The 22,644-nt window shown below is 44.9% G+C and overlaps 1 protein-coding gene across 1 annotated transcript in view; it reads right to left on the reverse strand.

The window, feature by feature from the left end:
• Nucleotides 1–22,644, reverse strand: part of NDC1 (NDC1 transmembrane nucleoporin) — a 2,145,343-nt gene that overhangs the window by 1,173,758 nt on the left and 948,941 nt on the right. The gene's annotated exons all lie outside the window — the stretch shown is intronic.

A 22,644-nucleotide genomic window follows, 5' to 3' on the forward strand; every position in this document is an offset into this window, starting at 1 on the left:
TCTGCAAGATTAAGAGTATTAACCCCTGAAAGGTGACCATCTAGAACTTGATGGGATAGCTGATGTCACTGAGGTCCAGAACTGGACACAACTATCACTCTTCTTTGGAACCAGAAATAGACAGAAGTAAATGTGTACCTTTGTTTCTGCTCTGTGGTGCCATCTGTAGCACCTCGGACCAGTCTGTACCGGTTCCAACAGTTACCCTGACAAGGACTGAGTTGCTAGTAAGAACCTTTCTGGAGGAAGACTTGTGAGCCCCAGCACGTGCTCAAAGTTAACTATTTCTAGAACCCAGTGGTCTTAATCTAACTAATTCTCCAAGGTAGTGTAAAACTTCCAACACCCTTTCCACAGCAGACCCGCATCACAGACAGCAGTCATGTGGTGCAAAGGTGATAAAATGGGCAGTGTTCACAGTAGCAGGGTAAGGAAAAGCAGTGACACTTAGCTATTCTGGATGCCAGTTAAGTATCTCCCTTTTTCGAAGATGGCCAGGTTTATCAAAGAAAGTGGTATGAGGAGAAATAGAGGCTCAAACAGGCATTCCACACAGGTGTGGGCCTGCTTTCTCTCAAGACAGTTAATCAAATAGCAGGCAGGCAGAATGAATAACATACTCCCCTCCAAAATAATAGCAATGACAGTGGTGCAACAGGTAGCACACTTGCCTTTCATGCAAAAAGCTGTGGTTTCTATTCCCACACCAGGTAGCTGGATTACTGACACTGCAGTGCAGCATAAGGGGGAGTGCACTTCTGTGTGTGTCATCCTTCAGATGAGACATTAAACAAAGGTCCAATCCACTTGAATTGGTGCTAGCTCAAGTGGATGTAAAAGACTGCATGGCACCTATCAATAAGGGTAGGAGAAGTTCCCTGATACCTTGGCCAGATTTCCACTAATATCATACATACCAAATCAGGTCTCCCAAAAAGAGGCCATTAGCCTAGTAGGATTAACATGTTTAAGAATAAACACAAATTAAATAAAAATGGGCATCAAGGAGATTGCTCCCAAGTTCTTCCTTAAAGGACCATCTCAAGTATACTATCCTGTATAAGCAAACTTTAGCCAAGGCATCAGTATAATCAGTATAATCACACTTACAATGAGATAAGGTATCTGACCACAGAAGTGAGGGACAGGGTATCTTAAAAGATCTTCCTTGAGCCCAGAGTTAAATTTCTTAGCACATCCAGGGCCCGCCCAAGTGGCGACACCTGGGAACTGAGACAGATGAATCAAATACTCCTGGAATTGATGTCGACTGAAAGTGGAACACAGAACATTCAGGGATATGAAACACTGATTTGCCAATGTTCCACAGCACTATCCATGTACCTTGCAGTAGCAAGGGCACAACTCTCTAGAGAGGGGCCACCTGGAAAGTACAGCTGTGTACACTTACCATAAATGTAGATGTTCAAGTGTATTTACTGTTGCAGTCATCAGCTGTGGGTTATCCCTGCTGTGGTAGCCCTCAACCGGCCTGAATACCAGAGTCAGAGTTTTTGTGTGCCGGCTGCTGTCGCCTGTAATCTGACGTCAGGTCGTCAGTACTACAAAGCAAGGCAGCCGTCATTACATCGATCTTTCTTGCCGTGGAGTCCATAGCAGAAGCAGTTTTCACGAGTGCCAGTCCGTCGCTACCAGAAGTCGAATTTCAGCAGAAAACGTCTAAAGCTTAGTACCACATTGGGGACTCTCTTTCTTGCTCTAACCGATGTCCGAAAAACAATTCTCTCCTGTGGAAAGCAGATCCCACACAGAGGCTTTCATTCCTACTGCATCACTTGTTTAGGCCCAGACCATGACGTCCCTCATTGCCGGTTCTGTGCCCTCTTTAATGCGAGAACCATTCGCCGTAGAGCTCTTTTTGTAGACAATTATTTTCGTATTCCATTTTGAAATTTTGATATGGCATCAGTCAGCCAACAATCCACCAATATTCTGAAAAAACATAAAGACAGAGACAGGCCACACAAGGCTAAGCCTTGCGACGACGCAACTGCTAAAGCAAATCGTCAGTTCTCCAGAATTCAGTGAGGCGCTTTTGCAGCCCCTGATGCCTGACTCGCTTTCTACTCAGGCCTCTGTCAAGACCCTTACGGAGTCCAGTATGCCACAGAAATCCACTTCGTCTTCCGAGCCTTTGGCCGTCTCTGTCTTGGTTGGGTCCAGAGCTGTGACGCAGGCACCGGCTTCTGAGAAGGCCGTTCGCACTACCGATTCTAGACAAAAAACTACATCTTCTTTTCCGACTACCGTTTCTCACAGACCAAAGACAGAACATCTTAATTTACTGGCTGAAGTAAGTTAAGTCCATGAAGGGTCAGAATCCATCCATCCTCTTCACATCTAAGAAAAGGTGGGGGGAAATTCTTATTCATATTCTGAATTAAGGTCAGTCTGCAGCCCCTTTCAACATGGGTCTGTACCTGTCCCAACAGCTCTGCTGAGAAAAGCGGAGTTCCTTCTTGAGGAAAAACAAAGATCTGCAAATTCACCCCAGGTTTAGCAAACTTGTGTCCCTCATGATAGGGGCAACATGCAAATTTTCCAACATATCCTAGTCCTGTTAGTCTCTGGGTTATTTATAAATAAAATATAAGGGCTGAAAACCACCATGGGGGATGTAATGCTAGGCTTCTTAAGATCCTCACAAACCAATAGCCACAAGCCTAGGAACCCAAGGATTTCTTCAGTCTATAAAGAAGCTTTTACTTTTGTGGCTGGTTGGGCCTTGAACAGGAAGCAGGGGAGAAACAGAGGAGGTCATAAAGATCCTTCAGCAAGGATGGAACTCTACTTCTCCAAAGGGAAATAGATGCAGAAAATCCTGGCCAAAAAAGGTTTGTCCTGAAATGGGTGCTACTGAGCTTCTTCTTCAAGGACATCTACAAGATAAACAAGCACATCCATTAGCACTTGACCTTGGCCACACTGTCAGCAAATCAAAACAGCAGTGTGCAATACAAAAGTCCACTCGAGAGGCTACAAACAGAAATCCAATTTCAGAGGGCAGCAAGCTTTTCTAGAATTCGATTCACCACTGATGACTTGTTGATGGGTGAAAGTTCACCGAACACTCTCACATCACCTGTCTAGAGACATGGACTTTTGGGTGGCAAAATGCTTTGGTCTCTGTATGATTTCAGAGTGCGTTAAGTAGAAAGGTGTCTTCCAATCATTCCTAAGACAACTGCAGAAACTGTATATAATACAGAGCTTATTTTTTCAAAAGTCAGCAAAGTAGATAAGACTAACTTGTTCTGCATATCTAAGAAATTTCTTGAGAAAAGTAGAGAAATGCAAGGAAGAGGTACTGAAATTACAGAAACTTCAGACATGTTGATGGAATGTACAGTTGCAAAAGTGACAGAAAAAAATTAATTTGAGAGAAGTTCAGGCATAATTCCTTTTGCTGTACCCCTGGCATGTTCACTGGACATTCTACTAGAACCATGGCTAATTTTTTTTCTTAAGGAAGATGTCAAGGCAACTTGTATTCAAGCTGATGCCACTGAAGCTACATATAATCAATACTTCCTACCTATACTTCATTAAAATATACTGCAATGGAATCAATTGCAAAAAAGTATCACATCCCTTAAATGTTCTCTAATTCTAATTTTCAACTAGTTGTTTTGCCAGTGTCCCGCTTTCTTTGACAATATGCTTATCTAACATGCGCATTCTTTGTGAAGCAAGGCACAGCACTGCTGACTGCTAATTAATGACAGTGAATAAGAAGTTATGTACTAACCATAACATTCCATCTGAGTAGGTAAACTTCATTTGTCAGCAGCCTATGGGATTCGGATCCGAGCCGGCAGTTTTCAACAGCTTTAGATCCGAGCTCCAAGCTCCTCCCCTACCCATAATCCCCTGCCAACCCTGACTGACCTCAGATCAAGTTTGCCCAAAAGCAGATACTGCCCGAAGACTAACACTTTCAAGATAAGTGGGTAACACCCATGGACCCGAGTATGAAAATATTCATAAATGAGGGGGCAGGAGGGACGGTTGCTGACAAATGTTTACCTACTCAGATGGAACGTTATGGTGAGTACATAACTTCTTAATCTGAAGTAGTTAACTTTATTTGTGCAGCAACCTATGGGACAGAGTTCCCAGTTACCTGAACCTTGGGCGTCCTTCATGTAAGGATGTTTCGGAGCACTGCAGAGCCAAAGGATGCTCTCCCTCTGGAGATAATGTCCAATTTATAGTGACTGATAAAGGTATGAGATGAGGCCCAAGTGGCTGCTGAACAAATATCATCCAAAGAGACTCTAGCTCTAAAAGCTGCAGAGGTAGACATAGACCGAGTAGAGTGGGCATGGACTCCATGAGGTGCGGGCCTGCCAGAACTTTCATATGCTAAAAGGCTACACTGCGAGATCCATCTAGACAGCGTGACTTTAGACACAGATTTACCCAAGTTAAATTTGGCAAAGGAGACGAACAACTGGTCAGATTGCCTATGACCAGATGTCCTGTGGATGTAGAAGCGAAGTTGTCTATGCACATCCAGTGAGTGCAATTTATATTCCCCTTTGTTTTGGTAATTATGGAAGAAGACTGGTAGGTTGATGGACTGGTTAATATTCGATTCAGAGGCAATCTTGGGAAGAAAGGAGGAATTGGTCCTGAGGTAAACTCTATCCTTGTATAAAGTCAAATATGGGGGTTTTACACAGAGGGCCTGTAGTTCAGAGACCCTTCGAGCCGAGGTGATAGCGACAAGAAAGGCCATTTTTCATGACAAGAATTTAAGATCTACTGACGCTGCAGGCTCAAACGGGGGAGCTGTTAAGGCCTGAAGCACCAGCGTTAAATCCCAAGGAGGGACTACATCCTTCACTGGAGGTCTGAGCAGAAAGGTGCCCTTCAAAAAGGTCTTGCACAATTTCGTGGTGATCAAAGGGCCCACTTCATTTCCCACGTGATAATGAGAGATAGCTGCCAGTTGAACCTTGACTGTGGAGGAGCTAGCCCCCTGATGAAATAGCCCTGACAGGAAGTCTAATACCGCTGGCAAAGGAGCTGTGAAAGGATCCAAATTTCGACGTTCCGCCCAAATGGAGAAACGTTTCCATTTGCTACTATAGACCTTTCTAGTAGAAGGCTTGTGCGCTGCTACTAGAATAGTTTTAACTAGGGAAGAGATACCGGGAGTCCTAGCTACAAGTGGAACTGGAGCAGCCAAGCTGTGAGCTTGAGATTGTCCAGATTCGGAACTGGGAGATCTAGGGGGTGGGATATTAGATCCGGACGGGGATCCAGAATCCAAGGGGGATTCACCAGATGAGACCAAAGGTAAGGGAACCAGGGTTGACGAGACCAGAATGGGGCAATGAGGATTATCCTGCTCCCCAACTGGCTGGCTTTCTGCAGAAACTTCAGCATCAGAGGAAGAGGAGGGTAAGCATAAAGTAGACCGGGAGGCCAAGCATGCACCAGAGCGTCTCTCGGAGGTTCCCTGGAGGGGGAAATGAGAGCGAAGTAGTCATAACATTTTGTGTTCGAGGGAGAAGCAAAGAGATTGCAACAGGGTTGACCCCATTCGGCGAAAATCTGATTCGCTATCTTGGGATTCAGAGACCACTCGTGTGGTAACAGGATGGTGCGATTTAGTCTGTCAGCTAGGATGTTGGACCGCCCCGGAATGTGCGTTGCTATAAGAAAGCGGTTGGTGGAGATCGCCCATTCCCACACCCTCATGGCCTCTCGACAGAGTGGGTAGGACCTGGTTCCCCCCTGTTTGTTAATGTACCAGACAAAAGACATATTGTCTGACTGAATCGCAATAGTTCCTATAGGAAGAAGGTGCTGAAGTGCTTGCAACGCTAACAGCACTGCCCTCATCTCTAGGACATTGATATGCAGAGAGGTCTCCGTGGGGTCCCACGTGCCTTGGACTGTCCTGCCCGAACAATGCCCCCCCCCCCCACCCGAGGCAGGAGGCGTCCATGGTCACCGTGGCTAGGGGAGGGGTCATAGAAAAGGGGCGTCCTTCCTGGAAGTTCGGAGATTGGAGCCACCATAAGAGGGCCCTCTTGCAAGTCCTGCTGAGGGGAATGGGATGGCTCAGAGGAAATCGAAGGAAGGACCACTGGACCTGGAGGGCCCACTGCAAGACCCTCATGTTAAAACGCGCCATTGGCAAAAGTTTGATTGCCGCCGCCATCGAGCCTAGAGCCCTCAGGACCAATTCCGCCAGAGGAGCTGGAGAATGTAGAATGGCCCGCACATGTAGCCTCAGGGTTCGTAGCCGGTCTGTGGTCAAGAAAGCTAGGAGCTGGTTCGTGTCTAATCTTGCCCCTATGAAGTCTATAATCTGAGTCTGGGTAAGAGATGACTTCTCTATGTTGATAGTGATCCCCAGCCGGGGAGCTAGACGAAGAAAGTAGTTTCTGGCTGCGCAGAGTAGATGCCTTGTCGGGGCGGTCAGGAGCCAGTCGTCCAGGTACGGGTAGACCTGGATTCCCTGGAGACTCAGGTGGGCCGCAATCACTGCTAACACTTTGGTGAACACCCTGGGGGCTGTGATGAGACCAAAGGGAAGGACCCTGAATTGGAAATGACTAGCTCCTAGCTGGAAGCGGAGGAACCTTCTGGATCGCCTGTCCATCAGAATGTGGTAGTACGCATCCTTGAGGTCTATAGAGCACATCCAGTCGTTCTCCCGCAAAAGGGGGAGAATGGATTGAAGGGTGACCGTGTGGAACTTCTCTTTGGTTACTGACAGGTTCAGGGAGGAGAGATCGAGGATAGGTCTTAAGTCCCCCGCCTTTTTTGGCACCAAAAAGAACCTGGAGTAAAACCCCAACCCGCACAGGTCTGGGGGGACGTGTTGGATGGCTCTTTTTTGCAGCAACTGTTGGATTTCTGTTGCTGCGGCCTCCCTCTCATTGGGTGGGACATCGGGGAGGTATCTGGAGCTGCGTGGGTAAAGAGAAAAGGGAATCTAATATCCTCTGGATATAATGCGAAGCACCCAGCGGTCTGTCGTGATGGACTCCCAAGCTGCTAGGTGCTTCGAGAAACGCCCCCCCCCCCCCCGATTGCCTCCAGAGTGGAGCAGTCGGGCAACCCCTCAGGGGTGTTGCGTGGGTTGGTCCGAGAAGGGTTCTCTGGATCCAAAGTTGCACGGGCCCCCTCTGCCTCTAGGGCGGCGTCCACCCTGCCCTCCTCTGCCGCGGAAGGGCTGGGAGTCCGAAGCGGGACAGGACTGTTGCGACTTCCGGAACCACATCTTCTTCTGTCCCTTTTGGTTCTTGGAGAAGGACCTCTGGGGAGCAGAGAAGCGGACTCCGATGGCAGACGTCTTCCAGTCCTCCTCGCTCTGGACCAAGGTATCGCGAACACTTTTGCCAAAGAGGGCAGAACCATCGAAAGGGCCATTAGCGAAAGACGCCTTGAAGGGTTCCGCGAAATCACAGTGCCAGAGCCAGGCCTGACACCTTATGACAAGGCCCGCTCCGCTGGCTCTAGCGGCTCCCTCTGTGGCATGGGATAGAAGCCGCATAGAGGTGTTTGATATAGATTGGAGAGTGGCCATCCGGGTGGAGTGCAAACATTTCTCCTCCGCCGACATGGACTCGGGGGGCAACGCAGCATACTCTTTGATAAGGTCCCGCTGCAGCTGAAGATCATGTGCCATGTAGTTCAGCGACTTCACAGAGAAGGGTAGCCGAACTAAAGACCCACTTCCCTAAACAGTCCATCGACTGAGACTACTTGCTCGGGGGATGAACCGAGGGACTATCCTGAGCTAGTTCCCTCTTGGTGGCAGCCGCCACCAACATGGCATCTACAGGGGGACCCTTACTCCAGTGGGACTTGTCAGAGGGTGGGCTAAGAATTTTGTCCGGGCACTTGGGGACTGGCTCCACAGTGTCCGGCTCCTTCCACTCCCTGGTAGTAATCAAATCTACCAGTGGGTCGGCCAGAGGGGACACCCAAGAGGTAGACGGGCCTGCTTCAAACGCCTCCAGGAACACGGATTCGTCCGAGGTAGGATTTGGGGCAGACCACCCCCCCTTTATCCTGAGCATCTCCATGATGTCACCAAAAGACATCTTCGGGGGGTGATCTTGGGGAGCCTTCCCCCTCCTCCAAATCCGTGTCCTCAGTCAAGGAGTCCAGGTGCCTCCTTCTTCCCTTTCGCTTGTGAGGAACCTCCTCGGAGGGGCTGTCCAAGGAGGTCTCACCAGCCACGTCTTGTTCCAAAGGAATAACCTGGGACGTCAGAGCAGGCGGTCCCTGGGGCTGGGTGATGGAAGTCGGGCCCAACAGAGAAGGAGTGCAGGGTGGAGCCGTGGCAAGGGCCGGGGGCCTGGAATCTCTCGACAGGGCCCTCTCCACCATGTCGAATGCCGAGGGAGAGCTGCTCTCTCTGGAATCCGAAAGCAGACCCTCCCTCGGATCCGACGGACAGATCAGGGCTGGCACCGAAGCGATCAGATCTGACGGACCAGTATGCTCCGACCTGTAACACACACAACCAAAAAAACAGAAGAAAGGAGAGAAAAAAGGTAATTTTTCCTCACAAAAATCTCGAAGGCTTGGAGCTGTAGATCAAGCTGCTGTTGGATAACCGCGGCAAACTAGATCTGAGGCCAGTCAGGGTTGGCAGGGGATTATGGGTAGGGGGAGCAGCTTGGAGCTCGGATCTAAAGCTGTTGAAAACTGCCTGCTCAGATCCGAGGTCGGATCCGAATCCCATAGGTTGCTGCACAAATGAAGTTAACTACTTCAGATTAAAATAATATATATAATATAGTTTATTATTTTTTGAACAGTCACTTTTGCTTGTTTTTAACTGTTGTTTTATCTATGTTTCATAATGGATGTTTTTATAGTAGAAGCTTCATGAATATTTTATTGTTTAATTAATTGGTTTGAACAACACCCTGTTGTTAATTGTTGAAGCTATTTAATGACTGTGTGATGTGTATGCTGCTACAGTCTGAGGAAGCCATTCTGGTGAAAGCGCTTACTACTGCATGCAATAAAGAAGGTTTTTTATCGTTTTGGACGTTGTGGACTGCTTTCTGGTTTTGCTTTTTATTTGCCATTGCTGCTTAGTACTACTTGCTGGTGTCTGCAGAGGAATGCAGTATTTTTGTGACTTTGCGAACAAGCAGTGTTGAGTTTTACAAGCCCTCACGTTCCTGTACACAAGGTTTTTACTTCAGATTAAATGTTGTCTATGGCATATTGACATACTTTACAGTTATTGCATTTAAGTATTCTCTTATTTTTTGCCAATGGTATCAGCTTATTCCTTGCAAACATACTTTGTAAATTATATAAGTAGGCATCACAGAACAATATTTTCCAATTTTTAAAATCAACTGAATTTGTAATACACTGACTATATGTTGCCACAAGAAAAACAAAAAAAAATTTGCTCTTTACAATACACTTTTTTTCTACCTGTTTTTACCTTGTCCAGAGTCCATTCTTTTCAAATCATTTTCATAACCTCCTCCCTCTTGTAACTTATATAAACTTTCTGTCCAACCACTTGATATTCAACAGACCTACTAGTATACCTTCTCGCACGTAAAATTCACTATATGGAAGTGACTGTAGAAGGTGGTGAGGATGATGGCTAGGGAAAGGAAAAAATGTTTGTTTCTCTTAACTTATGTGTAATTCTAGTGCACAAATTTTAGCTCACTGTGCCATAAAACATGCATCTAGATACTAAACTATGCTTTCATTTGTTCTACTGTGAATTATTTTGGTTTTGCTCTTTCATGTAGGCAAGTAAATGAAAGCCCCAATACTTTATTATTCAAGTAAATCATGAATATATCACAATAACTTTTCCTTTGCCAGTGAAACTCATCTACACAATGCACAAAATAAAGGATGGTTGCATAAAACAAGTACAGTTGTGTACACTTACCATAAATGTAGACGTTCGCATTCACTGTTGTAGTCATTACATTCGGGTAATTTGCTGGCAGGTTGGCCTGAATTTCAAAGTCTTGGGTCCTGCGTCGGTTGGTGTCTCCTCTTCCATGACGTCAGGGGTATAAAATATGCAGCTGATGCCATTTTCTTTACTTTTTCTTGCCCCAGATGTAAGGTGTCCCCAACAAGGTAGCAAAATTATGCATCTATAAATACATGCATCAATATAAACTTTACCTTCATCTACAAGCAAAGACACCACATAGGTTGTAGAAGATAGAGAAGGAAAGATAAACTCCAGAATGACAGGGGGATGGCGGGAGGGAAACCTGGACTGCAACAGTGAATACACTCGAACATCTACATTTATGGCAAGTGTACACAACTGTACTATGTTCTTCGTGTTTCACTGTTGCAGTCATTACATTTGGGTAGAATCCCAAAGCTATGGTTGGATGGCTGGAGCTAAACAGCATTAGGAGCGGCTACAAGGCCCTGCAGAATTGCAGTGGCAAAGCCTGCTCCGGACTTAAAGTAGAGAGGCAAATGATAATGCTTTGTAAAGGTGTGAATACAACTCCAAGCAGCAGCCTCCAGAATGTCTTTGGTTAGTACTCTTCTGAGAAAGGCTGCTGAAGTAGCTGCAGCTCTGGTGGAATGAGACCTAATGCCCTTGGGCACAGGTTTACCATGGTGTAAGTAGCAGAAACGAATGCAGTGGCTTATCCACTTTGATATAGTCTGCTTTGAAATAGCATTTCCTTCTGATCTTACAGCATATGCCACTAGTAATTGCTCAGTTTTTTTTTTTAGAGCTTTAGTCCTGCTCAAGTAGAATCTTAGCTGTCTGTGCACGTCCAAGGAATGCAGAATTCTTTCCCCCTTGTTCTGCGGATTTGGATAAAAGGTTGGCAGATGAATAGGCTGGTTAAGAGCCACACTGGAAACCACCTTAGGTATAAATGTAGGATTTGTCCTCAGACACACCGTCTGGGTAAAATATGATAAAAGGCTCTACAGCCGTGAGGGCCTGTAGCTCTGAAACTCTTCTTGCTAAAGTAATTGCTAGTAGCAGAGCTGTTTTCCATGATAAAAACTTTATATCAGCGGTAGCAGCTGGTTCAAATGGAGGTAGGGTGAGCTTTTCGAACACATAATTGAGGTCACATGCAGGTACTGGCGGATCTTCTAGGAGGCCTTATATTTTTGGCTCCTCTAAGATACTGCTTTAGTAAAGGAGGAGAAAAGATTGGTGGCTCTGTACTGTAATGAGCCGAAATGGCAGAGGCATGAATTTTAATTGATGAAAAAGATAGGCCCTTGTCAAGCATCACAGTTAAATACTGTAATATCTGAGGAATATTTGGTTCTGCCATATCAGTTCCTTGTGCTTGATTCCAAGCACATAATCTCGTCCATTTATCAGCATAAGATTTTCTAGTACTAGGCCTTCTGGCTTCCAAAATGACATCCATCACAGCTTTACTATGAGGTGTTGCTTGTATAACTACATGATCAGCCATGTTGTCAGGTTCAGTGTCTGGAGTTGATTGTGCAGGATCTGATTGTTTTGCTGGGACAGTAGTTGAGGTCTTTGAGGTCCAAGCTGGGTATTGAGACATGTTCCTTAGGACTGGGTACCAGTACCGGCGGGGCCAGTCTGGGGCAATTAGTATCATCATCTTTGGTTTCTCTTGTCTGACTTTTAGGAGGATCTTAGGAAGAAGAGGCAGAGAAGGAAAGGCAAACTGATAGGTTTTTCCAACTGAAGGATAGGGCGTCCACTTTCCATGCTTGTCTGTGATAAGTCCTTGTGCAGAATCTTTTCAATTGATAATTTTGAGGAGAGGCAAACAGATCTATGTCTGGGCTCCCCCATTTCTTTGTTATCATGCTGAAGACTTTTGTATCTAGTTTCCACTCGCGAGGGTCCATAAGGTTTCTGCTTAAATCATCTGTCAGAGTATTTTGCTTTCCTGGCAGGAATTGTGCTTGAAGATGTATTTGTTAAGTCAAAGCTGTGTCCCACAGTGTCATGGCTAATCTGCAAAGGGGGGTATGAGTATGTGCCCCCCTGCTTGTTTATATACCACATGACCATGGTGTTGTCCGTCTTTATCAGTAATTGTCCTGGATGAAGTAAGTCGTTGAAGGCTGTTAGGGCATTTTGAACAGCTAGCATCTCTTTCTGGTTGATATGTAGATGCATTTGTTTTGGGGTCCACATGCCCTGAATGCATCTTCCCGCCATGTGGGCCCCCCAGGCATAATCTGATGTGTCTGTTACAGTTTGGCTGGCAGGGGGTAGAGTGAAGGCCCGTCCCATGTTTTGGTGACATGCCTTTGCCCACCATAGAAACCCCTGTTGTAGGCAGGAAATGAGAAGATTCATTGTTTCTAGACTGTGACAATGTTGACTCCATAAACGTTTTAGATACCATTGCAGTTTCCTCATATCCAGTCCTGCAAATGGAATCAGTAGGATGCAGGATGCCATGAAGGCCAAAGCCTGCAGAATTTGTCTTGCAGATAACTGGGTTTTTGTTGCCATCAGTTTGAAGTTAGTCAGTCAGTTGCCTTTGCTCGTCTGACATGACGTAAGCCATCTGGGCAGTTGTATTCAAGCTTGCACCCAGGAGTGTTATCATTTGAGAGGGTACCAGTTGTGATTTCTTTTTGTTTATTGTGTACCCCAGGCATGTTAGAAGCCTTTTCACAAATGCCAGGTGGTGAAGAAGAATGTCCTTGTTGTCTGCTTGTATGAGACAATCGTCCAAGTAAGGATATATTTGAATACTACTTTGTCTGCAAAATGCAATTACTGGTGCCTGGAATTCTGTAAAGACCCTGGGCGCAGTAGATAAGCCAAAGGGCAGTGCAGAGAATTGGTAATGCATTAAGCCAGCCTTGAATCTGAGGTATCTTCTGCACAACTGTCTTTATTGGGACATGCAGGTATGCCTCTTTTAGGTCTGTCATCAGCCAAGCATTCTTGCCCAGCATGGGCAGAAGCTGCTGCAAAGTCAGCATTTTGAATTTTGGAATGTCCAGGTATGTGTTCAAAATCGATAAATCAAGTATTGGCCACCAGGCCTTGTCCTTTCTGGGTACAAAGAACAGTCTTGAGTAAAAACCTTGTCCTTTTTCCTGTTCTGGTACTGGCTGAATGGCCCCCATATCCATGAGGGACGTAAAGTAGAGTTTTGTACCTACCATAAACGTAGATGTTCGAGTGTTCACACTGCTGCAGTCATCACACTTGGGTTATATCCTGCCATCAGGCGGTCCCGCAGTCGGCCAGAGTTCCAAAGTCTTGGTCCGGCGTCAGTTGCTGTCACTTCTTCCCTGACGTCAGTGCGCCAGGGGTACATAAGAGGCATCCGACGCCATTTTCTTCAGTTTTTCTTGCCCCAGATGTCAGGTGCCCCCAAGTAGGTAGGCAATACATACTGCTAATAAAACATGCAAAAGGAATAAAAGGAATACCTTCAGTTACAAGCAAATACACCATAAAGGTTGTACAGGATAGAAAAGGTATAGAAAAGTTCAGCTAGGTCAGAGGGGATGGAGGGAGGGTAGCCTGGACTGCAGCAGTGTGAACACTCGAACATCTACATTTATGGTAGGTACAAAACTGTACTAGGTTCATCATGTTACACTGCTGCAGTCATCACACTTGGGTTGAATCCCAAAGCTATGGATGGGTGGTGGAACTAAACAGGGTTTGAAGAGGCTAGTAGGCCCTGCAGAACTGCAGTGGCAAAGCCAGCTCTGGTTTTAGAGTATAGAGGTAAGTGATAGTGCTTGGTGAAGGTGTGCACTGAACTCCAAGTTGCAGCCTCCAAAATATCCTTGGTTGGTACCCCTCTGAGGAAGGCTGTTGATGTTGCTGTAGCCCTGGTGGAATGGGGCCTGATGTTACCAGGTACAGGTTTCCCATGGTGTGTGTAGCAGAAACGGATACAATGTCCTATCCATTTTGAAATGGTCTGTTTTGAGATAGCCTTTCCTTGTGATCCTGCAGCATAGGGTACAAAGAGCTGGTCAGATTTTCTGAAAGCCTTAGTTTTATCCAAGTAGTAATGTAATTGCCTGTGAATGTCCAAAGAGTGTAGGAGCCTTTCCCCTTTGTTCTGGGGGTTTGGATAAAAGGTGGGCAAATGAATGGTTTGGTTTAGGGCCACACTGGATACCACCTTTGGCATAAAGGAAGGGTTAGTTCGTAAAGAGACTCTGTCTTGATGAAAAATGATGAAAGGCTCCACTGCCATTAGGGCCTGTAGCTCTGAGACTCTTCGTGCTGAAGTTATTGCTAGCAGCAGGGCAGTTTTTCATGATAGAAACTGTAGATCAGCTGTAAAAGCTGGTTCAAAGGACGGTAGTCTAAGTTTTTCCAAAACAAAGTTGAGATCCCAAGTTGGTGCTCTCTGGGGCGGTCTTATGTTCTTAGCCCCTCTGAGGAACTGTCTTAGTAATGGATGTGAAAATATAGGAGGATCCGTGTTGTACTGAGCTGAAATAGCTGAGGCGTGGATCTTAATAGATGAAAAGGAAAGTCCTTTGTGCAACATCACAGTTAAATATTGAAGAATCTGAGGAATATTTGGGACAAGGGGATTTTGGCAGAATCTTTTCCATTTGTCTGAATAGGCTTTCCTGGTGCTGGGCCTCCTGGCCTCCAGAATGACATCCATCACAGCTTTAGAGAGAAGTGTTGACTGGTTGTTTAAGTAATTTGCCATGCAGCCAGGTTTAAAGTCTTGAGCTGGCTGTGTAGAATCTGATTGTTTTGCTGAGTGAGCAGGTTAGGAACTGGAGGTAAAATCCATAGTGGGCCTTGAGCCATGTTCCTTAGTATTGGATACCAGTGTTGGCATGGCCAGTCTGGAGCAATGAGTATCATTTGTGGCCTCTCTAATCTGGCTTTCAGCAGCACCTTTGCCAGAAGAGGCAGTGGAGGAAAGGCATACACTGCCAATGTTTTCCAAATGAATGAGAGGGCATCCACTTTCCAAGCTAGTGTGTGGTATGTCCTTGTGCAGAATTTCCATAGCTGGTAGTTTTTGGGGGAAGCAAACAGATCTATGTCTGGGCTCCCCCATTTTTGAGTTATCATTGCGAATACTTGTGGATCTAGTTTCCACTCGTGAGGATCTACAATGTTTCTGCTTAGATCGTTTGCCAATGTGTTTTTCTTTCCTGGCAGGAATTGTGCTTGTAGTTGAACTTGGTAGGTCAGTGCTGTGTTCCACAAGGTCATTGCTTGTCTGCATAGGAGGTAGGAATGTGTGCCCCCTTGCTTGTTTATGTACCACATCACTGTGGTGTTGTCCGTCTTTATTAGGAGTTGTCCTGGATGTAGGAGGTCCTTGAAAGCTGTTAGGGCATTTTGTACAGCTAGCATCTTTTTTTGATTGATATGTAGATGCCTTTGATCTGCAGACCATTTGCCCTGAATACACTGTCCTGCCATGTGAGCTCCCCAGGCATAATCTGATGCATCTGTTGTTATAGTTTGCCTGGCTGTGGGTAAGGTAAAAGGCTGACCCTTGTTGAGGTGACATGCCTGAGCCCACCATAGAAACTCCTGTTGAAGGCAGGGAATGAGTGGAATTATTGCTTCCAAGCTGTGGTTGTGTTGAGTCCATACGCTTTTCAGATACCATTGTAATTTCCTCATATGCAGTTTTGCAAATGGTATTAGTAGTATGCAAGATGCCATGAATCCCAAGGCCTGCAGAATTTTTCTTGCAGGGAGTTGGGTCTTTGTTGTCATCATTTTGAAGCACTGAGTCAGTTGTCCTTGCTTGTCTGGCATGAGATAAGCCATCTGGGCCGTTGTATTTAAGCTGGCACCCAGGAATATTATGTCTTGTGAGGGCACTAGTTTTGACTTATTTTCGTTTACTGTGTACCCTAGGCAACTTAATAGGTTTTTGACAAACTCCAGATGCTTTAAAAGAATGTCCTTGCTTTCTGCAGTCATCCAGGTATGGATATATTTGAATTCCTCTTTGTCTGCAGTATGCAATTACTGGTGCCAGGCATTTTGTGAAGACCCTGGGCGCAGTAGATAAGCCAAAGGGCAGTGCAGAGACTTGGTAATGGGTTGAACCTGCTATAAATCGGAGGGATCTTCTGCAATTTTGTCTGATAGGGACATGCAGGTATGCCTCCTTGAGGTCCAACGATACTAGCCAAGTCTTCTTGCCAACATGGGAAGAAGTTGCTGTAGTGTTAGCATCTTGAATTTGGGTACTTCCAGATATGCGTTTAGAATTGAGAGGTCCAGAATGGGTCTCCAGGCTTTGTCCTTTCGGGGAACTAGAAAGAGTCTTGAGTAAAATCCTTGTCCTTGCTCCTGTGTAGGAACCTGCTGAATGGCTCTCATGTCCATGAGAGCTGAAATTTGCTTTTGAGCCTCTGCCCATTGATTTGGTGGCAGGTTTGGCATTCCTTTTATCCTTGGTAAAGTGTGAAAGTGGAATCTGTATCCTTGAGATACAATATTTAGGACCCATTTGTCTTTTGTGATGATGTGCCAGTTGTCTGCAAAAAGTACTAGCTTTCCTACCAAGGGAGCTGCCAAGAGGGATTTGCTTGGTAGTCTGAGAGGTAAGTCATTGTGTTTGTCTTCTGATAGTTTGAGACCTGTCTTCTCCTCCTTTTTGGGTTGTGGCACCCCATTGTCGAGGCTGGTAAGAGCCTTATGACTGACCTCTGCCCCTTGGGTGTCTGTATTTGCACCTCTGTGGTCTGGCAGAAGCTGGAAAGGACCAGTTTTTGGTTGGCCAATTTCTGCTGAAACGAGGGGGTTGAACCTGTAAAAAATCCTTGACCGTCTGCATAGATTTTGCCTTATCCTCCATTTTCTTTAAAACCTCTTCTGCTTTTACACCAAATAAAACATCCTGCTGTAAAGGTGCATCCAATAACTTTGCTTTAACATGACCAGGTAAAGTTTGTTCTTTTAACCAAGCATGCCTACGTATGACAGACCCCGTCACTGCTGCTCTACAAGAAGCTTCCAATGAATCAAATCCACATTGCAAAGTATGTTTTCCCACTTTTTCAGCTGCATGCAACAAATCTTGCATTTCCTTGCAATCAGGCTGTTCTGTATGTGTGATCATTTTTTGTTTTAATTGAGACATCAAATATTGTTGATATTTCAGCATGTGAAACTGGCAATTTAAGGCCCTCATAGCTAAAGTAGCTGAGGTATATACTTTCTTTCCCCATCTGTCTAGTGCTCTAGAATCCCTTTCAGAGGGTACAGGATTTTTAGCAATAGAGGCCTTAACCCCTTTGGGACCCTGGGAAATGGTTTCTGGGTCAGCAACAGGGCTTTTATATAGGAATTTGTGTGAGTCAGGGACTCTGTAGTATCTGTCTGGTTTGGCTGGTGCAGGAGGTAGTGAATCTGGGTTAAGGCTAGATTCTGAATAAACATCATCCACAATGTCTAACACGGGTGGAATAGCAAGTGGTCTGTGCTGGGGTAGTAAAACGAACTCTCGGAGTCTTTTCTTAGAATCAGAGTAATCCTGGCCTTCCCAGTGGAAATGTTCCCTCATGGTATGTAAACTTTCCCCAAAAGAGTAGTCTTATGGGGGAGATGCTGAAGGGATAGACTCTTCAGCATCAGAGTCTTCATAAGGGGGAAAGGAATATTCCTGTTATTCAGAAGAATCTGAGGAAACTGAAACCTGGTCAGAGGAAGTGTAGTCCTCCTCCTGTCTTGGCCTTTTATCAGGAGGGGGGATGGGAACCCCTGATTAGGGTAATTAAATATTCAGCCATCTTAAGCATCTGTTTCTTAGGCATGGGGCCTTGTACAGGAGACTGCTGTACAGTCTTCTTTGTTTTTAAAGGGGTTTTCAGCTTTGCATAGGATTTAATAGTGAGTGTAGTCGGTCTGAAGACACCTTCTGCAACTGAAGACGTTTCAACTGCACCGGAATCTCCTTCAGCCATGGAGTCGGAAGGGCCTAAAGGTAAAGGTTGTGGAGGCCTAGCAATCCCGGTTTGGGAATCGGATGCCGCCTGGGGTTCTAAATCAGCGGTCGTCAGGGGCTGCGTAGGCGCCTCACTGAAAACTAGCGACTGGCCTAGCAGAGGCCTCGGAGTCTGGTTTGGGTCTCGGCTGCCTGTCCTTATCTTTGCGTTTTTTATGCATGCCGGTCGTCGGTTGCTCCTACGTCATGGTATAATTAAATTTCCTACCAAAATAATGTCGGGCGAAATCAAACCAACGTTTAATAGTTCGTTTGTTAAATCTAGCACAAAACCGACAACCTTTGACGTCGTGGTCTGGGCCTAGGCAAGGAATACAATAAGAATGAAAGTCCTTATGAGGTAATTGCTTCCCACAAGAAATGCAATTGTTAACTTTTTCTGACATCTGACTGAGGCAAGAAAAGGTTCCCCAACGGGCTAACTTAGCTTTATTGAAGACTTCGGTCTGAAATTCGATTTGAAAATATCAGGAGTCGGCCGACTGGCACTTGCGAACTTCTTCTGCTTCGGGCACCGCACGGCAAGAAAGACTGAAGAAAATGGCATTGGATGCCTCTTATATACCCCTGGCGCACTGACGTCAGAGTAGGAGCGACAGCAACCGACGCCGGACCAAGACGTTGGAACTCTGGCCGACTGCGGGACCGCCTGACGGCAGGATAACCCAAGTGTGATGACTGCAGCAGTGTAACACGATGAACATCCTGTTTCTGTGCCTCTGCCCATTGATTTTTTGGCAGATCTGGCAAACCGTCTGCCATTGGCAGAGTATGGAAATGGAATTTGTATCCCTGTGATACTATGCTTAGCACCCACTTGTCCTGGGTTAACAACTGCCAATTTTGAGCAAAATGTGCTAATTTTCCCCCCAAGGGTACTGCCCCAAAGATAAGTGCTTGGTGCAGGTAGAGGGAAGTCATTGGGACTGTTTTCTGTATGTTTGTGTTTTATCTCCTCCAGATTTGGAGGTGGAAGCGCCCCATTGCTTTGACCAGTATGAATCTTGCACCTGGTATCTGGAAGCCTTAGGGTGTCTGGATTTGCCCCTTTGAGCTCTGTCTGACACAGGAAAGGACCAATTTTTTGTAGGCCAGTGTCTACTGAATCTTGGTGGCTGCATTTGTAAGCAGTCTTTTACAGTTTGCATAGACTTAGCTTCGTCTTCCACTTTCTTTAAAACCTCTTCTGCCTTAATTCTAAACAGAGTATCATGCTATAAAGGCGCATCTAACAATTTAGCTTTAACATGTTAAGGCAAATTTTGTTCCTTTAGCCAGGCATGCCTCCTAATCACAGATCCAGTAACTGCGGCCCTGCAGGAGGCCTCTAAGGAATCAAAACCACATTGCAAAGTATGCTTACCAACCTGTTCAGCTGCATGCAATAATTCCTACATTTCTTTATTTTCTGCACATTCAGAAATAAACATCATTTTCTGTTTTAGCAATCACATAACATGTTGTTGATACTTGAGCATATGAAATTGACAGTTTAAGGCCCTTACTGCCAAGGTTGCAGATGTATAAACCTTTTTTCTCCATCTATCCAGTTATCTTGAATCTCTGTCAGAGGGGGTAGGGTTTTTTGCTGTTGAGGCCTTAACTCCCTTTGGACCCTGTGAAATAGTTTCAGGATCAGCAGCACGGTTTCTAAATAAGAATTTATGTGCGTCAGGGACCATGTAATATCTGTCAGGCTTGCTGGGAGCCGGAGGAAAGGAGTCAGGGGTCAAGCTTGACTCCAAAAACACATCATCCACAATGTCTAAAACAGGGGGTATGGCTAAAGGCCTGTGCTGAGGGAGAAGGAGGAACTCCCTGAGCCTCTTTTTTGATTCTGAGAAATCTTGACTCTCCCAGTGAAAATGCTCCCTCAAAGTATGCAAGGTTTCTCCAAATGAATAATCCTCAGGAGGTGAAGCAGATGGTATAGACTCCTCTGCATCTGAATCCTCATAGGGAGGTCTAGATAAATTCCTGATCAGAAGAGGAATCAGAAGAAATAGAAACCTGATCTGAAGATTCTTAATCAGTGTCTTGCCTAGGCCTCTTATCTGGAGGGGGGTTGGTACCCCTGATCAAAGTAATAAGGTCTTCAGCCATTTTGATCATCTGTTTTTTAGGCATAGAGGCCTGTGCACGTGGCTCATGCGTTGTTTTTTTAGTTTTAGAAGTTGCTTTTGTTTTTGGTTTTGCAGCTGTTGTCGGTTTGATATACAAATGTTGAAGTCTGAATACACCCTCAGAAGCCGGTGCCTGCTCAGCGGCTCCGGACCCATCCGAGGGAAATGCATCCGTTGGTCCAATACCTTCAGTATCTCGCGGCATGCCGGACTCCACATGGGTGTCGGTAGAGGCCTGCGCCTCGAAAGTAGTGGGTATCAGGGGCTGCGAAAGCGCCTCACTGAGTACCGGCGAACCAGCGACTGGCTTAGGAGAAGCTTCGTCGTCGGTTTTGGATCTCGACTGTCTTTGTCCTTTTCTTTGCGTTTTTTATGTACTCCGGTAGTCGGATTGCTATCCAACGACATTTCTGGGTAGTTAAATCTGTTTCCAAAATACTTTGAGGCAAAAATATACAGAAACTTAACAGTGCTTTGGTTAAATCTAGCACAAAACAGACAGCCAGGCACGTTGTGATCAGGGCCTAGGCAAGGAATACAGCATAAATGGAAATCCTTATGAGGCATTTGCTTCCCACAAGTAATACAATTATTAACTTTTTCTGACATCGGTATGGAGCAAGAAAAAAGTTTCCCAACGGGGTACTTGGCTTTAGTGAAGACTTCGGTTCTGAAACTCAAACTCGAATATTTCAGTAGTCGGCCAATCGGCACTTGCGAGATGCTTCTGCTTTGGGCACCGTGCGGCAAGAAAGACTGAAGAAAATGGCATTGGCTGCATGTTTTATACCCCTGACGACCTGACGTTAGGGAAGGGGCGACAGCAACCGATGCAGGACCCAAGACTTTGGAATTCAGGCCGACTGAGGGCAACCTGCCAGCAGATTACCCAAATGTAATGACTGCAACAGTGAAACACGAAGAACATCTGTGAAGCCTAAAAATACTGCTGTGCAAACTGCAATATAAACAGATTTACATATGTGGAGGCAAACTGTGTCCACAATGCAACCTCCTTTCTTTAATAGTTACCATAAAATGAAAAATAATTTTATATAAAAAATGAAGCTAATTCACCAAAAAAGCTTTGCTTAAGACCTTCCTTACTTTTGCCACTCTTTTTATACCCAAACTTAATAAAAACTGTGCAGTGCTACCACGTCAAACACTACACAATATTAGCCACCTTCACAAACCACTTTAAACTATAAGTTTCAATCCACAGCTGTATCAATTTGAAAGACATAGGGCTTTAACATTTTATCTTCTAGATAACAGATTCTCCAGAAGATGCATCTTCTACCTGGAGGGTTTCAAATATTTTTACATACTTTTCACACAGCATAAAAGCAAGGTCAACTGGAAGTTCAGACTAAAACCCCCTTAAACTGCACATTATTCATCTAACATCTCTGCCTCTAGAAGGTACCATAAACAGCTTTACTGAACTTCTCCTTGGATGGCATGTCAAGTTTCATAATTTAAGAGTTCAAAAATTTTTCACTGATGTCCATATAATACTGCCCTCTCAGACAGCACTATTTTTTACCTCTGTCCACTTGGCAGATGATGATACATTTCCATCCTTTCTGAACTAAAGCATTGTAAGCTGCTGCTGATACATATCACACTCACTTTTTTCTTTTAAATGTTTTAGAACATATAAAAATACTTTTTCAGATACTGAAATACTCATTAAAATTTGGATGTACAAAAATAATGCCATCAGACCTTCACTGAATCTTTATGGAACAGAGTTGGTACATTAACCAAAATTTCTTGATCAATTTCACCCTATAATTCTACATCACTTTCATAAAAACTCAGATTTACTGAAGTGCCACTTTGCATTGTTTTATATGTACAGTTCATTATGCTACAATATGTTGCCTTATACCTGCAATACAAATACCCAAAATGCAATTTTATATTTATACAGTTGTTAATTCTTGTGTAAAGATACTTTCCAGAGACAACCTGGGCCAAGTAGCAAATGAAAGACAGTACTGAACAATGGAATTAAAATGTAGTTTTAAAAATAACAAAACTGATATTTAAATTAAATGCTTGCAATAAAAAAATATATATATATACACAGCGAGTTAGTATGGTAGAAACACTAGTTGCAATCAGATGTAGCAAATTAGATTAAACACTGTAGATAAACATTTACAAGGAAGTTTGTTGAGGAACAGATCAAATATAGTTAGAAAGAAAGTAGACCTAAGGCAGTGTAGGTACAGTAATTAAAATGTGGCTAGATGTTTGGTGATGGAGGGGAAAGTAAGAAGGAAGATCAATTTTAAGAGTGGGCAGTGCAGTGGTACAGCGGTTAATGTTGTCGCTTCACAGAAAAGGTTCTCTAGTTCGATTCTCGGCTGGGGTGCCTTCTGTGTGGAGTCTGCATGTACTCCCTGTGTTCGCGTGGTTTTACTCCAGGTACTCCATTTCCTCCCACATTCCCAAGACATGCATCTGGAGCGTTTCCACCAGGCGTCCACTGAAAATAGGCTCTGCCCAAGTCGGACTTTCCCGGTCAACAAATGTTAAATAAAAGTGCAGCGTTA

This window comes from Protopterus annectens, chromosome 10.part0 (assembly GCF_019279795.1).
Source record: "Protopterus annectens isolate FY-2018-M chromosome 10.part0, PAN1.0, whole genome shotgun sequence".
NCBI lineage: Eukaryota > Metazoa > Chordata > Ceratodontiformes > Protopteridae > Protopterus > Protopterus annectens.